At 39.8% G+C, this 16,446-nt stretch overlaps 1 long non-coding RNA gene across 2 annotated transcripts; it reads left to right on the top strand.

The window, feature by feature from the left end:
* The first annotated feature begins 3,243 nt into the window (after positions 1-3,243).
* LOC144281632 (uncharacterized) lies at positions 3,244-15,113 on the top strand. Of its 2 annotated transcripts, XR_013350064.1 has the most exons (4): positions 3,244-3,455; positions 5,042-5,826; positions 13,362-14,145; positions 14,678-15,113. It is a non-coding gene; the product is annotated as an uncharacterized LOC144281632 (long non-coding RNA). The 2 variants fall into 2 exon arrangements; XR_013350065.1 differs by lacking the exons at positions 13,362-14,145; positions 14,678-15,113 and adding an exon at positions 9,619-9,818 and having other exon boundaries at positions 5,042-5,184.
* The last annotated feature ends 1,333 nt before the right edge of the window (positions 15,114-16,446 follow it).

Below are 16,446 nucleotides of genomic sequence, written 5' to 3'. Positions count from 1 at the left end.
ACGGTCACTTAGGTCTCTGGAAAACAAAGCCTGTGCTAATTTGTGTGATCTCTGCCAAGAACTCCTACATGTGTCTAAAGCAGGTAAAGAGAAAACTGTTCCAGGATGTGGAGAAACCCCAAAATGACCAGCACCACTGAAGCAACCCTGCCAAAATGGTGTATTCTGTAGTTGCAAAGCTCCAAGAAGGGACCTCATGAACCTGGAAATAACTACTGAAAGATTCAACACTCCTATATCAAGTGGGTTTTAAATCCTTTTCCCCAGTAGAATCACAGAAGATGGACATAAATTCAGATGTATTCATCATGGAAACGATTGATCGAACCCATTATGTTCCTGGGTCTGTAACAAATACCTCACTAGCACTATTTTATTTACCTAGACAATGCCCCAGGAGATGGTGATTACTCTCCTATATAGACGTGTGCACTGAGAATTATGAAGAGGTATCACTTACCCAAGTGGCATGACTTGGGAGGGTTGGAATCCAGGTCTATATGAATCTAAAGCAAAATGATACTATTGACTAGTTGATAGTGCCTCTGCACTGAGGAGAAGAACAAGACTCAGGGAGTCCTGTTCTCTCCCTCCCCTGGGTCTGCACTTCTATATGGTAACTTTAAGAACTTGTGAGAATCACTTCTGTGAACACAGAATGTCCACAACTGGCAGTAACATGCATAGGGAAGATCAGCACTGGAAGTTCCCACTATACTTGCATCATTAAAAATAGAAATTTAAGGGGAAGAAGCCAAAGGGGAAAATCCCTGTCCCAAATGAGGTCATTTGAACAATAGAGCAATCTTGCTAATTATTTAGAGGGAACATAACTGATTAGGTATCAGGACTAGAACTATAAAGAGGCAGCCCTCTCCAAAAGCTGCCTCCCTTAGAGCATTTCCCTGAAAGATCACTTTTTGTTTACTTGAATAGTTTTAAAAATAATAAGGGATAACAAGATCTGCCAAGCTAGATTGATTAGCAGATAAAAGATTCCCAACAATGGAATGTTTTCAGTTGATTGTAGCTTAAGGAAGCCAAATCTAGCAGGTCATCATTAAGGAAATGTATGTAAATACTGCCTTTGGATTTCACAATAACATTTAAGCAATATTGGCCTAATCCAAGTTTGTTTGTCACAGAATACTAGACTTTCACATCATGGCTTTCACTCCTTAGCTGAGAGTTGATTTTTTTTTTTTTTTAAGATTGTACTTATTTATTGAGAGATTGAGAGATAGAGCATTAACAGAAGGAGGGGCAGAGGGAAAGAGAGAAGCAGACTCCTCGCTGAGCAGGGAGCCCGATGCAGGGCTAAATGCTCGATCCCAGTACCCCGAGATCACCACCTGAATCAAAGGCAGATGCTTGACCCACTGAGCCACCCAGGCACCCCATTAGCCGAGAGTTGATTATGAAACAGCAGGTCTTTTCCTGGACACGGAGTTTAAAATATATCATGACCTGATATCAGTGGATTAAGAGAGACAGGGTCAGAGATAGGAAATGAATCAGGCTTGGTAAACAACCCTGGCCACTCCTGTTGCAGCTGTGTGGGATGAAGGGTAGCCAGTGCACTCCCTGGAGTCCTGTAGAATAGACTGGCCTTGAAACATCTGCCAGCCCTGTCTCTTCTGATTGCCAGTCACATGACTTTCTCGAAATGGCAGAAACAAGAGCTTCTGTGTTTTTACCCACTTTATTTTTATTTATTTATTTATTTGTTTGTTTGTTTATTTATTTATTTATTTTTTACCCACTTTAGAAACATCACCATCTTCAACTTCTAACCCAGACCTAATGTGTATAGATCGGCCCTTGGGAAGGTGATGGGGAAACAAATACATTCATTTTTTCAAATATTTAGTGAGTACCTACAAAACACCAGGCATTGTATGGCATGTGGTATAGATGAGGAAGCAGGACAGAGCCAGTGAAAAATAAACAACGGTGCACAATTGTTCACACTAAGTACAGAAAGAGGAAGAGGCCAGGAGTGTGCACGTATGAAGCAACTGCTGACGCCAGAGGACAGCTCTCAGAGTTGCAGACCAGACACTTATACTCAGAGAAATAAAAACTCCCTTTAAAGTGGAGTGTGACAGATAGCATGGTTTTCTGAGATTAATCCAAATCTAAGGGTGGTTTAGACATCAAAACAAAACAAAACAAAACAAGGCCTCTTAAAATAAAGAAAGAAAAGAAAATAATTTCATCCACCTAATCCCACAAAGGAAGTACCGCAAGAGGGCTTAGAAGAATTAGTTCAAAGATATTTTCTGTTTTCTCTTTGCTTCTTAATCCAAGACCCACACAGAATTGTTTATAGGAATCAATCTAGTAGAAGTCAATATCCACTAGCCTCTATACATGTAAGAAGAAAACGAGGCTCAGAGACACCAATTAAGGTGGCCCAGGAGTAGAACAGCAAAATTCAGGTGTCTGGACTCTGTATCGCCTCCCTAATCTTTGTGATGACTCTCAGCTTGGCTGCTTCTGTACAAAAGTTATAGGATTTTCAGAGGAAAGATAGATAAATGTTAAATTATGATAATAACTGAATCCTTGATTGGCTGTTATCAAAAACAGAAATAAAGAAGACATAAAGAATATGCCCTGTAACTTTCTGATCAGCAACAAGAATTTAGAGCAAGCTCTCTATTTGCATTTGTAGGCCAGGGTATGAAGATACTGATCTCTGTGCAGCAGGGAATTTCCTGCCTGCCTCTAATAAAGCACATTCTGCACAGCTGATATTCTGGGAACAAAGCGTTACACCTTGGAGTTTCCCTAAATCTGAAAAGAGAGTATCACTTTCAACTTTCCTTGTGCTAAATAACTTAGTCTAACTTCCCTAAAAAGATGGATCTATGTACATGTTAAGAATTTGATATTTTCACTTTCTCTAGACCCCCTCTACCTTTCTCTCCTAATCACATCTTCAAGTGGTTGACGTCATCACCTTCTTTAAAAAAAAAAAAAAAAAAGGTTCCATTTCTTTCTCCTGACTCCACACAGATCAACTGCCTCACACAGGTGATGTCTCTAACATCATTGGCACAAACCAGTTCCATCATTAGAATCCTGGAATGCCTTTCCTGCTAAAATGAACTGTCCTTAACACATTTCTCAAGTGGCAGTAACATGTCTCTAAATTCTGTGTCAGAGGGAGAAATCAAGTAGATTCCATGTCCCATCCCCCCTTTAAAGCCTGTTAGATTCTATAGAATGCTGGAAAGGAAATCCTTGGCAACTTCCAATCCTAGCTGGAAAAAGTCCATGCAGCCTCTGCCAGTGTCTCCTGAGGCAGTCACTCTGAGAGTTTTGCCTCCTGTAAGAAGTTCATCTATCTGGTGTCCACCACTTAGAAAGACCACATCGAGATACCAAATTGAGAAAGTGCTAAAAACTCACGCAAGGAGCTTCCTTTGTACCTAGATCTGATTTAGATGGTAAGATTCTGAACCTTGAACCAAAGGCTAAGGAGACACTGAGGAGTCCAGGAAGGAGCAAATTTATGAGTGTGTTTTGCATGTGAGAGAAATGTAAATAATTTGTGGCCAGTAAGTACACTTGGAATTTTAAATCATGTTCACGATTTTGTGCCACTACTCCTATCAAAAGATAGAGTGTAATTCCTGTTCCCTTGAATATGGACTGGCTTTACTAACACACTTCTTAAAAATAGAATGGACCTTATGCTACTTTAATTTTAAGCTCAGGTCTTAAGTAGTGCAACTTCAACCTGGCTCCCTCTTGGAACACTTATCCTTGCACCCTCAACCTTAGTATGAGAAAGCCCAGGCCAAATGGACAGTCCCAAATGCAAATGAACCAAGGCCCCAGCCACCTGCTATTGTAAATAAACTTTTTTTTTTCTTTTTGGTCTTTTTTTAAAAAACAGACAGACACATTCATTCATTTATGTTTTGCTATGGTTGCTTTTGCACTACATAGCAGAGCTGAGTAGTTGTGACAGAGACCATATGGTTCACAAAGCATAAAATATCACTATCTTGTCCTTTACAGAAAACATTTGCTGACTCCTGAGATCACTGAAGATCCCTTTCTTAAGGAATTCATAAAATATCATAAATAGGAATTACAACAGACAGGTATGACCTAAAACCCATCTTTATTACTAGGTGTGATCTTGAGAGAATCTCTTAACTTCTCTGAATTTTAAGTTTTATAAAAGCTTGAAAGAGTAGTTAAGACCTTTGTCATAATTGATAAATGCCAAGATACTGACACATAAACAGAATATTATTAACAGGGATCCCTGGGTGGCAGCGGTTTGGCGCCTGTCTTTGGCCCGGGGCGCGATCCTAGAAGTCCGGATCCAGTCCCACGTCGGGCTTCCGGTGCATGGAGCCTGCTTCTGTCTCTGCCTCTCTCTCTCGATCTGTGTGACTATCATAAAAAAAAAAAAAAAAAAAAAAAAAGAATATTCTTAACATGTTAAAATTAACACCAATATTTTAAAATTAGAGCCAAATTTAAGGATCATATAATTAGAGGCAGAGGAAATAAAAAACATCAAATATTTTATTTTAGCAAACATTCATAATAGAGCACATGAGAAGGAAACAATAACAACTTCTGTTAGGTGTGAAACACAAATGGGAATCCATGGTCAGTGGAAATTCAGGTTGTGAATTTGCTTCTGTAGGCCAGATTTTAAAAGCAAATCCTACAGGCAGAGATGGCTTCACAGGAAACAGTTTTCCAAAACCAAGTTCTGATCGATTAAATGCCAAAATTTGAAGAAAGAACTCTTGGTTGCCTCTTGAGCTAAAAGCAGAATAGTATTTTTTCCACACTATAGCTGAATATTTTTCTTTGAGAATATGAGTAAATTTAGAATCCTAAAGGCAGAGCAATTTGACCTGACTAAAATTATTACTTTCTCAAGTCTACAGATAGTCCAAGCAACTGTCAGCAAGTTAGTTATTTCATCATTCCAGCCACAATGATTTAATACTGTGGGGGTTGGAATCTTTAAAATGGATCTAAGTAGCTGAACTGTCTGTTTCAGTTCCTCGGAGAGGTGAGTAGTTCCACTGCTTGAGGAAGCATGAGAACCTATTTTGGAGGGCATCGACTTCCTTTCGGTATTGTTACCAGGAGACCTGGTCCCAGTGAAAGAGCTGCAGAGTCACCGGTCACCTCAGCTCCCAGGTGATGTAGGTCACTTTTGCAGGTATTGATTGCACATCTGTCTACAGGTGTGGGCAGTGCTCTTCCCCAAGAAAGGAATTGTGGGCCTGTGACTGGTATGGCTGTAAAGTGAGTGAAGAGATGACCCTGGGCTTGATGATGTGCCTTGGTGAGAATCAACTGAACATCACCTCAAACTGCTGTGTGGCTTCTGGTTTTTCAGTCAAGTTTCTTCTCTTTCCCTGTTTTCAGTAGTCACATACATAAAGGGCAGTGAAATGCCAACCTGACCTAACTGAAAGTCCTGGAGGTATGAAACTGTAAAAGAAGATAATAGACATATGTGGAGCTGACTGGAAGCCCTTGATAGCATACTTCACGTTCCTGTTTAACCTTTTAACTAGAAAAATGCACTCGTTGAGTAGAAACGTCTGCTAGGAAAAAAGAAAAGAAGGAAGGAAGGAAGGAAGGAAGGAAGGAAGGAAGGAAGGAAGGAAGGAAGGAAGGAATTCTGTTTCAAATCCTTTGGGCATATTTTTAGTTTTATACCATGTCAATGCATTGCTTCATTAAAGAAATCACAGACCCTAGAGGTGGAAAGTTCCTTAGAGATACTTTGTCAAGATTTGGACTCATGCAGGACTCTTCTGTGTAAGTACTAAGGTAGGTTCATTTATTCACTCAACAGTGTTATTTTTTAGCATCATCTATACCAGGTATTGATCTAGGCAAAGGGCTAAACATAATAGACAAACGTCTTTGCCTTCGTGGAATCTGCTAATGTTCAAGGACCTGTGCTTGGACATATCCAGTGACCAAGAGCTGTTAGTTTCAATGGGAGAAAATTGGTTTCTGAGATATTTATTTATTAACAAACTTTTCTGGAGCAGAGTTTTAAGCACTTTATGAATATTAGCTCAGATGATGCTCTTATTAAGCCTATGAGGTCGATATCATCATCATCATCATCATCCCTCTTATTCAGATGAGTAAATTAGGCACAAAGAATTTAAAGGAATACCCAAGACCCCATAGCTGGTAAGCAACAGGGACAAGAATTAAACCCAGCAGTTGGGTTTAGAGTTTGGGTTCTTAACTACTAGGCTATGCTGTCAATATTTGGCTAGCTTAAATTTTTGTCTTGGTTCTGTTTTTCTTTTTTTTTTTTTGTTTCTTTTTTTTTTAAGATTTTATTTATTTATTCATGAGAGACTCAAAGAGAGAGAGGCAGAGACACAGGCAGAGAGAGAAGCAGGCTCCATGCAGACAGCCTGATGTGGGACTTGATCCTGGGACTCCAGGATCACGCCCTGAGCCGAAGGCAGATGCTCAACCACTGAGCCACTCACGTGTCCCTGCTTCTGTTTTTCCTTATTAGTATCCCTTACTCGAAAATATTTAGCTCCTTTCTGTCTGATTCTTGGAGTCTTTAACTGTGTACTCTAATCCACTGAATACAACCAAAGACGATGCCAGACTCTTGATTATATAGGATGAGTCAGCACCTCCTTAAAAGGTGGGGGTCCCCCTGGTCCTACCACTCCCACTGCCCATATAGAAAGGTGGTACCTGCACATACTAGGAGATCAGTAAGTGATAGATCTTGTTATTAATTCATAACTTTCTGGCTCACCAATGCCTGAAAGTCCCCAGTTTAGCTTCCTCCTTCTAGTGCAAGCCTATTCTCTAGGAAAGGAAGCCAATTAGGCTTTATTGGACAAGTTTTCAAAATTTTCCCTAAAAGTAGGTTTTAATAAATGGGAAAAGACTTCATAGGGCTGAGCAGAGAGACATTGTCATCACTGACAATGGCAAAAGGGAGAAGGAAGAGGATGAGGAAGTTGGGAACATGGAAAAGCTCACATGTGGGCCATTCGAAGGCTGCCTTCCACAGGAGCTCACGCAATTATGTTAGAAATAAAACAGCCCAGCTGTTCCATCATGGAATGAGAAGTAGGAGGTGTGGGATAAAAGTTTGAATAGGGTCCTAATGATTTTAAACTTTTTCTGAGTCAACTCATAGGTTGGTTTAATCCTGTGTTTGAAAGGAATTTAAAGTTTTGTCATGTGCCTTTTCCCTTCAAATGAAATCATCTCAAAATAACCTTAACATCAATCCCCAGTGATTTCTGGATTATCACTCAGGATTCCTCTTTCTTTCATTAATGAGATTAATCTAGTCAATTTTCTAGTTTCCTGGTTTCAGAATTCTCTGTCAATGAGCCTCAGCCAAGATGACTTTCTTTCTCTTAACCAGTCCTCCTACCTGCAGATTTGGTCTACGGAAAGTATGATTCCTCATGCATCCCCTCTTTTGCTTCTGTCATTCCAAACAAGAGGCTGGGCCTGACATAGGATTACCTACCTCCTGTGTTCATGCAAAGCCTCCCTTACACTTCGTCTTCTTTTGCATGACACTCCCTGGGTATTCTTCTAAACACAACTTGCAGCTGTTCCCTGATCTGCCGCTCCGGGCTACAGTCCTGCCCATAGAGCCATTATTTAAACTAGTAAACCAGTTAACTCAATGAATATTTACATGCACAACTGTGGTCATAACTGTTTTAAAACCAATCTAGTTATAATAGCCAATGTGTAAGCATCTGGGAAGCAAAAGCAAGAGCTACTCGACACAAGCATCCCAGACTGAGCTTATAAAAGAGAGTGCCCTTTAAAAATTTTTCACAGTGCATGGTACTTAATTTTTTTTTGCAACCAAATCTTGGGAGAGCCATATACATCTGCAAGAAAGGTTTTTGAAATTAATAAATTGTAAATTTCTTGACATCCCCCTGAGAAATGTTACTTTTTCTAAGGCAAAGTTGGCAAAAATAATTTGTGACATTTGCCACAATCTCTCAAAAAATCTGGCTCAGAATTTGAGTCTTGGGATCAAACACAGATACTGGCAACCCAGGTGCATTCCTGTTTCATCCAAACGAGTTTGTTTTTCTTTTTCCTGGCTGGTACTTTTAAGTGCCTGCTGGTTATTAGGGAAGAAGTGTATCTTAGACTATTAACGTAAATAAAAAAAATTTTTTTTTAAAGGAGGACATTTCTTTTGAATTTTCCCCAAATGCTTTGGATGGATTTCTGTTGCATTATTGGTTGAGAATATTCTTACCATGATAATCCACTTTTAGTAGCCTCATTTACATTAGCTATCACTCTGGAGAGCCATAGTAACAGGCCGCTGAATTACCCTAGAGAAATTACTCTTGAAAGTAATCATTGTGAATGAATTTTCATCACTTGCTCTCATCATTTCATGCTGTTTTGTCTCTTTCTTTTTTGCCCCTGATAAAAGTTAAGCATAAAGAGGCCTTTTGTTATTATCTCATTTTCATTAGAAAACTTAGTCTTAATCATAGCAGCCAGTTTGTATAGCCAACCAAAGGGCATCTCACACACACATGAACGCACAGAATTTTTGAAATGCATTTTATTTTCTTGTGGTGAACATTGTTTTGTTTTTAGTCTACTATATCTCACGTAAATTTGTATTTCATGTAGCTCAATTGGTTCAAGGTTTATGTTTTTGAGGGTAGGGGCTTTTTTAAGCCAGATAACTTTGTTTCAAGTCACCAACACCAAAAAAAATGAAATTTTAAACTCTTGGAGAAAAAAAAAACAAAAAACTTTAGAATAAATAAAGAAGTAATAGCAATAAAAAAATATTTAGCGAGTACTTACTTGAGACCAGGCCTTATTTTAAAAGATGCTTAAAGGAGATTTTTATTGTTGCCATTTATTAGTTTTACATTCTTTCATTTGCTCCCAAGATGTTGGTGCTATAATTTTTGCTACTTTCCCTATTTTCCAGATGAGGGAACAGAATTTCAAAGGGATAGGTAACTTGTCCAAACACACAGCTATCAAACAGTGGTTCCAGAATTATAACCTGGGAAGGGTTATAATTATAACCAGGAGGTCTGATTTCTTAATCTTTCCATTTTATTGCATTGTATTATGTGGTGACTACTAAAGAATACTGAAGTGAATGGAAAACATGATTAAAATTCTATTTAGCCACTATTTTATGTGGGATTATAAAGCAACAGAGAATGACTGGCCTAGTTGTTTAACTGTTGAAAAGGTTTCTCCCAAGATATCATTTTCCATCTATTCAAAATGAAATTCTCGTGATGCCTAAAAGTGGGAAGATTTGGATTTTTTTTTGTTTGTTTATTTTTGCTTTTATTTGATAATATCTAAAGAATGGGCCAACAATGAGATAATCATTGGGGAAAATGGACATCAACAGCTGTTTTCTTTACCAAAAACACTTGTGTTCAGAGTCATATTCAGCAGCATGAAGTCAGAGTTTTGTAGGTTGAGAAACTGGTAGAGATTTCCACCAGGTTCTATTTTTTAGATTTAAATTTAAAGTAATAAAAAGTGATTGCAAATCGCATCCTTTTTAATTATTAAATTTTGTTACCAATCCGTTTCCAGATGTCCATTCTACAATTAATCCTTTCAACAGACGGCTGTTGACACCTGCTTTGTACCATGCTCTACTGAGACCCCAAGAATATGATGGTAAACAGACCAGACAACTGGCTCTCAGAGATTCTGTGCCACCAAGGGAAAGAGAAAATTGAAAAAAAAAAATTAATAAATATGTTATATAGCATTAGGAAGTAGTAAATTCAATGTAGGAAAAAAATAACACTGGGTAAAGGACAGAAATCTGGTAATTAGTGAAATCAGTGACATTTGAAGGTCACATAAACAATATAAAAGAGTTGTGGGACACAGTATGAGGCACAGGAGAGTTTTTTCTGTACATTTTAAAGGTTTGAATGTGGGCATCTCATTTTTAATCCTCAGCCACCCCCCACTCACCTTATGTTGTTCTTTTATTTTTTATTTTTTTTTTAAATTTTTTTATTTATTTATGATAGTCATATCACACAGAGAGAGAGAGAGAGAGGCAGAGGGAGAAGCAGGCTCCATGCACCGGGGACCCGACGTGGGATTCGATCCCGGGTCTCCAGGATCGCGCCCTGGGCCAAAGGCAGGCGCCAAACCACTGCGCCACCCAGGGATCCCCTTTATGTTGTTCTTTTAAAACTCCAGAGTATAAGTTAACAGTTGCTTTGTGAATGGTTGCCCTTTTTTTTTTTTTTTTAATGTATAGTTATTTTATTTTCTGCATCTGGAAAAAGAAGCACAACTTAGCCAAATATTTGTCAATTCTTTTTTCATTTTACAAATATTGTTAAAATTCCAATGTACCTTGATGCAACATTTGATATTTTTACTTTTTCAAGTGTTTTTTTCATAATCCACTGGGAGATCGAATTCTTCCTTCACGCTTTTTAAGGAAAAGGATACCCTGACAAATAAAATTAGTCTGACCTCAGAATTAGCAATAAAAACATTCTCTGGCCTATATTCACACTCACCTTAAGAACTAGTCACTTGTAAAATTGGGTGAAGAGTCCCCAACTTCATCTTCCACCCAGGCCCGGTTTCTTGAGCCCTCATGGCATCGGCGGCTCTTCTTTCCTCAGGGATGGACACCTGACCTGGGTCAGCCCAGTGAAACATAATGCGGGCTCTGGACTGGACCATGGGGAGAGGAAATACTCAGACGGTATTGTGAGTCTGGGGCTGCCAGCAGCTGTTTTGCCACCTCCTTGGGGAGAAGCTGCCTGAAAAGGAATCCAGTGAATGGGAAGCATTTTAAAGAGGTTGGGAAGGAAGAACCAAGTTCTGTAACGTTGCCTGATTCTAGGACCCAACACTAGTTTTACTCACAGACTTCTCAGTTCTCTGAATTCCTAATTCCTTGCAATTTGATCTAGGCTTCTGTCACTAGCTGCTCAAAGATTCCCAATCAGACAGCAAGGGAAGACCGCAGGGTAGTAGTCAAGGAACCAGTCAAAGCAGAATGGAATAGAAATATCTAGGCAACCAGTAGCTTAGGAATCACGCAGCTGTGTATCTTGAGATGATCGTGCCAGGAACAAAAACACTACCTCATCTTGATCCTAACGTAGGGACTGCTTGCCCTCTGGCCTTGTATTTTCTCTGTAAGGCAGAAAACCGGTGGCTCTGAGATAACAGATGTCCTTCTAGAACTCAAGTGTAGCTGGAGAGAGTATCTACAGAGATCCATACAATCTAGTCTTGGCCAGAGCAAAACAAGAGAAATTAGGATTATTAGAAGAGTCTTGTCATCCCCATCAGCTATCAGATCCATAAAAAGATTTTAGGGCAAGACAGCTTATGCTACTTATTGCGTGTAATCACTGATAAGACATTTTATGCTTTCTGAGCTTATTTTCCTCTTTGATGAAATAGAGGAAAATTCTACTACTTAACCCTCATAGTAGTTGTAGTGTCTTCCAAATGGAAACACTTCTGAGAAAGGGGTGGGGTGGGTGTTCATAATCACGATGGTTAGCCACCCTCAGGGAGGGCTGTTCCAGCCGATCAGCGCCTATGGCCACTCTTTCCTCAGTCAGTTATCCTGGTTCTTTCCTCACTGGATTTTTCACACCTACCTTCTGCCTTCAATCATCTGTAGAAAATGAGAGCATTCTAGATGGCTCCTCTCTCCTTTTTTTTTTTTTTGCTGTGTCCACAGCTAGCTGGGTCATGGTGCTACAGTAAGCAAGACATTGCTCTGTATTCACCTCGTCTCACTGCGAGGCAGGAATGACTTGGGGATAAGGAACAGACTCAGGCCGCTCCCTGAGTGGGCCTGACATATGGAATGGAGAAGCCAGAGCCTTTGCTCTTTGCATAGCACTCTGCTGTCTTTTGGTCTTTCAAGTGTCTACGTGGGTCCAGCCAGCCTCATTTTCCCCTACATCATTTAAAGTCTGGGGGCTTAGAATTTCCAAAGATAATATATTTTTAATAGTGCATTTAAAAATTATTTTTGCATATATTTTAATAATAGAAATGAATGCAATATACATATTTTTAAATTTGAGGTCTGCCTCCAAGTCTTTCCACTGTGGCTTCTGAAGGATGTGCTAATAAAAACTGAAGGGAGGAACACCTGAGTGGCTCAGTTGGTTGAGCATCTACCTTTGGCTCAGGTCATCATCCTGGGGTCCTGGGATTGAGTCCCATATCAGCCTCCTTGCTCAGTGGGGAGCCTACTTCTCTCTCTCCCTCTGCTACTCCCCACTCCCCTTGTGTTCTCTTTCTCTCTGTCAAATAAATAAATAAAGTCTTAAAAAAAAAAAAAAACCTGAAGGATGCTTTCCCATGGGTGTCAATGTCCTGGGTTCTGCCTAGGTCTCTGCTTAGGATGCTTTCCCATGGGTGTCAATGTCCTGGGTTCTGCCTAGGTCTCTGCTTAGAGTCCTTTCCTGGGGTCTTCTGTGGCCAGGCTCAGCCACCTGAAATAGATCCTCCGAGAAGGTGGAAATGAAAGTGAGATCCCAGGACCATCATGAGCATTCCACAGAAGCAGGAGCCTGCAGTGGGTGACACCCAGGCCAGAGCATTTCCAGGGCTCTTCTCCTCTATTCCACAAATTTATTTTCAGTAATAATCCTGTCATAACCCCAATAATGATCCTTTCCTTGATTTGTTCTTTAGTCTTAAAGCAAATGCCAAGCTTAAGAAGAAGAAAAATCATACTTTTAACGATACTATTGAAGCTTGAAAAAATAGTTCACATATTGAAATTTTGTACTTAAAAGCCAAGAACATTACAACTCGCAGCTCATACTCAGTTTCACTGTTTGATATTTTAGACAAAAAAATCCTAAGCCCTCTCACAGAATGACAGAATTGAAGCAACTTTAGTTCAATTTCTTTGTCTTTATAATTACCGTATTGTTCGCGATGATTTTGAATCTGTGACTTGAAAGCAGAAATGCAGGGTGCCACAGTATCACACAGACTAGGGTCATGAACTTGCCCCAAACATGTTCCTGAGTCCATGTGAGTTAGAGACTGATTGTACTCAGGAGTATTGATTGTACACCTGAACTTTTTCCAAAATAATTTTCATGTTGGATTCAATGCTTAGTAAAGGTTAAGTAATGACCATGTGCTAATTTGAAGCTTATCCATGTATAATCCAACTCAGTAGTAACCACAAAAATTATTTAAAATGTAGACCAAAGAAATATTTTTTTCAGGGTGGAGTAAATTTACTACCAATATTGTTTAGAATCATGGTGCAAAGCAATAATGATACCAGATTGGATTATTATCGGTTTCAGATTCTCTACAGACAATGTGGTCCCTTCTTGCCTGGACCAGAGCTTCTCATGGCTCTGAACTTGGAGCCCCACCGCTTGGAAGGAATGAGTATCAGTATTCAAAAGTATTTAAATAATCCTGCTTACCCCAGTTTTATTCAGCAAATGTCATCTGTAATAAAGAAATGGATATTGGCAATTTTTTTTTTCACAGCTACTTAAGGATCTTGAGAGCACTTTATGATAAAATACTCTTGTTGAGCCCTTGATACCCATAGGCCAATGGGCTGGGTTTGTCCCAAATGATGCCCCATGCCCCAAGAGCAAGGCATTACCCCAGTTTACGTGCCTATCCCCCAACTCCACATAATCAAATGCTGAGTTTTTGAACTTTATAACATAGACTGATTAGTGACCCCTTAATTCTTGAAGGCTGGTAGATGGTCTGTCTGCTTAATTTTATAGCTACCCAAAGGTTTTCATCAGCACTCACAAGTTCAGTTTGATCATCCCAGCACAGCCTGAGCTTGAACTTCAGCTACAAGTGCTGAGGTGATGGGTTCTTTGGGTCTTGTTCCTAAAGACTAGGAAGTGAGAATGATAGTGACTTTGTTTCCCTTGTGGGGGAATTCTCTCCTCCGTAGTCTTGCTAACAAATTTGTCTCCCAAACTCTGAGATTTCAGGGGGAAAACAAAGGGCCTCCTCTGTGTACAGGAAAGCAAGTGATGGAAACATGCCGAGGAGAAGGAGTGACACACTCAGGGAGTGCCTGTAGCACCATGGTGGCATGGGAAGAAATGGAAGGTATGTCCAATAGAGAGCAGGTGAGGGATGTGACCTCTGGGCAAGTGGCAATACTCAGGACAACAATCATACAAATTTGGAAATGGGAATCAGTGTATAAAGTACACAAATAAAGCCAATGAAGCCCAAAGAATGGAAACCATCCCAACAAGAGAAAGTGGAACCATGCAGACGTTTCATGTGACAACTCAGATCACGATGACGGATCGAGACAGCTGAACAAGTGAGGGGCGGAGAAACAGCTCAGACCTGGACCTTTCTTACTGCAGTCCACACCTTGTGTCAGAAGAATGAATGACCAAAGGGAACCATCTTTGGTTTAAGCACAGAAGTAGAATGTACCTAATTTTATCTTTAGCTGCCTGTGTTTGGGGGTCTAAATATTTTTGTAATCAAAACCATCATGTATTAGGTTCAAGCATTTGAAGTTGCCAACATGCATCCATTTTTTACCCACAAAAACTGCATTTCATATGCTTCAAATTTTTAGATGCAAAAATATACTAAGGGTGCTTTTTGGGTTTGTCTTCAGGTCCATATTGGAGATGAAGAAAAACTGGCCGTTACTAAGATTTTTGCATTCTTCTGGAGTTGTGATCTACAAATTCGGTGCCATCTGTGGAAGTGACAATCCCTGACGTGTTCAGCCTGCCCCTGCCCCTGGCATGAGAGGAAGCTAGGGAGAAAGAGAAGTCCCAGAATTACAGTGGCCGAGGGAGGTGGTGATAGCTTCTGTACATGTTTATTTCTTCTTGTTGCTTTGCTTTTGATTTCAAACTCATTTGTCTTCGGGTTCCAGATTTCTTTTCCTCATTGTAAACTAGGTTTTGAAATTATTTGGCCCATCTATGTGCTTCTCTTAAATGAAACGTAAATTGGCTTTTGTTTTAAATTTCAGGTGTTTCAGGTTTGACTCTACTACTCATCTCCTAAGGCAGTTTAGCTATGGCAGTGAATTTATTACTGCCAAGAACAGAGAAGTCTTGCTGTTTGGAATCCTTTTCTTTAAATAAATATGCATTTTTATGCAAAAAAATCAGTTTATGATGGTCTGATTTGCTTGCCTATGATCTTATGATTTCTTTCTTTTTTCTCATTCTTTTCTACCCTGTGACCCCTTTATTTATGCTATTATCACATTTCTTTTTATATCCCCTCCCTATGTAAGGAGCCCAAGATGAGCCACTGTCTGTTCCTTTCTCAAAGTTAAAAAAAAAAAAGAAGAAAAGAAAAGAAAAGACAGAAAGAGAGACGCCTATGGGATCATGCTGATTCCTCTGGGCCCCTTGCATAAATGATCATAGTGCATTAGATAATGACCCTTCATTGGCCAATCAATAATTATTGAGTGCCTCGTTTGTGCAGACTACGGTCCATACTACAGTGTGGGTAATGATGGGAACATATTTCATGAAGGACATTGAAATATTCATGGACATGGACTTCCTTGGCAATTATGCTTTCGAGATCCATTTATAACAGACACATACTTGGAATGGAAGAAAGCTGGAGACTCTCACAAAGGTCTGATGCAATGTCTTTTTCATGAATCTAACCGCTGTGAAGTTTAGCATTTAGCTCATATCCATCCACTGTGTACCTCTGGTGACGCCACACTATGGAAGGTATGCAGGTAAGAGGTTTTTCCCAGGTGGTAAAAGTCCTACATTACCAAATACTCTCCCAAGTAACTCTATGTTACTGTCATACTACCAAAATGTTTTCTTCCTGGGGATTATCTTAACGGTGACATTTCTCCATGTAGTATTTTATTACCCAGGAAAGGGTGCTTCGTATCTAGCCAAACATTTGGAAGAACAGCTGATCCCTCTCTTCACATGGCAGGAAACAAGGGCCATGAGCAGTTGAGGCACATGATGACTTTACATTGACATAAAGAAGTAGTTTGGGAAAGAGTTAAGAGAAAGGTGGTCTTGTACAGGTCTAGGGAAGGAAAACAACGTTGGGTCCCTCAACAGATAGAGGTACTGAAAAGAAGGAAGAGATGCCAAAGAAGGGAACTGAAGAAACATCAATGAAGAATTCACTTTTGCTGCAATTTAGCTTTTGCCCAACCTGAGTAGGAAAGTTTTGATGAGCAGTGGGGCAACTTTGTTGGAAAGCTTGGGAAAGCTTTTATCAGCCATCTGAATGGGGAGGCTAGAGTAAGGAGACTGATGGCAGCCAGACGTGCCTGAGCCTTTCCTAGTTTTAACACTGAATGTCCCACATCCCTCAACTCCCCTCAGCCCCAGGCCGCCCAGGAATGGTTGGTCCTCCTACCTCCCACCTCCGATACTC

This window comes from Canis aureus, chromosome 13, assembly GCF_053574225.1.
Source record: "Canis aureus isolate CA01 chromosome 13, VMU_Caureus_v.1.0, whole genome shotgun sequence".
In the NCBI taxonomy this organism is placed as follows: domain Eukaryota; kingdom Metazoa; phylum Chordata; class Mammalia; order Carnivora; family Canidae; genus Canis; species Canis aureus.
The sequence above is the reverse complement of the archived record's forward strand: the minus strand, read 5'-3'. Positions and strand labels throughout refer to the sequence as shown.